We start from the raw sequence: 1,266 nt of genomic DNA on the forward strand, positions 1-1,266 counted from the left end.
GCAGCGGGGTGCGGCCGTGGCGTGTGGGGTCGCGGACGGAGTGGCGCGGCGCTTGGCGGCGGAGCGGGGCTGGGGCCGGGGCGGGGGCCCTGTGGGAGGCGCCTCGCGTGATTGTGAATGAATGAACTAGAGCCCGTGTGGTAGGGTTGGTTGTGAAGGGCCTGGTCTCCTGGGGAGCGTGACAAGGACTGCGGCCTTGGGGTCTGCCCTCGCACCTGTGTCCCTACAGCCTGCGACGGGAGCGATTCCTAGCAATCGCCGCTCCGCCCTTAACGCCTGGCTTCCTCTCCCAAAAGGTGTCAGTAGAGTTCAGGTACCTCCTCTCGCTCGGGCGTCTCGGGGACCCGAGTTCCAGGCTGCAGCTGCTGGTTGAGCAGGCCTTAGTACTTTAACGTGGGGCCCGCCCGCTAGATTCCGACTTTGTATTCTTGGCACTAGCTGGCTGTGGATCATAGCTACTACCTGCAGACCTGCTAATTGCCAGGCCGGATTTAACGCATCCCATTTCGTTGCTTGCACAGGAAATGATGAATGAGATGTTGCCCGAATAGCTGCTGAGTGTTAGAAAGTATATTCTTGTTGATGAATCTTAACCAAGTTTTCCATTCATCATTGATAAAGAGTGAAGTTTTTGCAGAACTTGCCCCAAATTTATCTATGACTGTAATTTAATTCTCATGGGAACCGAGGCATCAAGTGCTGGCCCAGATATGCCTGTCTTACATTGTACATAATTATAGTAACTGAAAACTCATTTTTAGGAAGGTGAGTTCCTTTCCTGTCCATTTTTATCACCCTGAAAAGTCCTTCTTTGACCTAAAGAGCAAATAATTTAAGCTCACAAAGTTGGAAAGGTTTTTGGGGGGTGGTTGTTGGGGATTGAATTAGGGCCTTTACTGAGCTACACTTTCAACTTTTAATTTTTTTTTAACTTTTTTTAGTTTTGAGACAGGGTCTCTATAAGTTGCTAAATTGCCAAAGCTGGGTTTGAACGTGGCATCCTCTTGTCTCTGCCTCCAGTGCTGAGTTTACAGGTGTATGCTGTCGTTCTTGGATATTGGCTTAAAACTTTTCTTAAGTAACTGAACAAACTAATGTTATGAAATTGAACGGTTTAGATGAAGTGAAATCAGTTTATTCAGTGTAAATGAAACCTAGTTGGTAAATTTGTGAGAAAAATATTTAAAGACTGTTCACTTAAGATAGTACGGACAAGGTATTCCATAAACATTATGGCTTATACTTTTATTACTATTATTACCATTA

At 46.6% G+C, this 1,266-nt stretch overlaps 1 protein-coding gene across 1 annotated transcript in view; it reads left to right on the top strand.

Moving 5' to 3' along the window:
- The window catches only part of Ckap5 (cytoskeleton associated protein 5), a 124,737-nt gene that overhangs the window by 479 nt on the left and 122,992 nt on the right, over positions 1-1,266 (top strand). The gene's annotated exons all lie outside the window — the stretch shown is intronic.

The sequence above is a fragment of the Octodon degus genome, unplaced genomic scaffold, assembly GCF_000260255.1.
Source record: "Octodon degus isolate 3935 unplaced genomic scaffold, OctDeg1.0 scaffold00018, whole genome shotgun sequence".
Lineage (NCBI taxonomy): Eukaryota > Metazoa > Chordata > Mammalia > Rodentia > Octodontidae > Octodon > Octodon degus.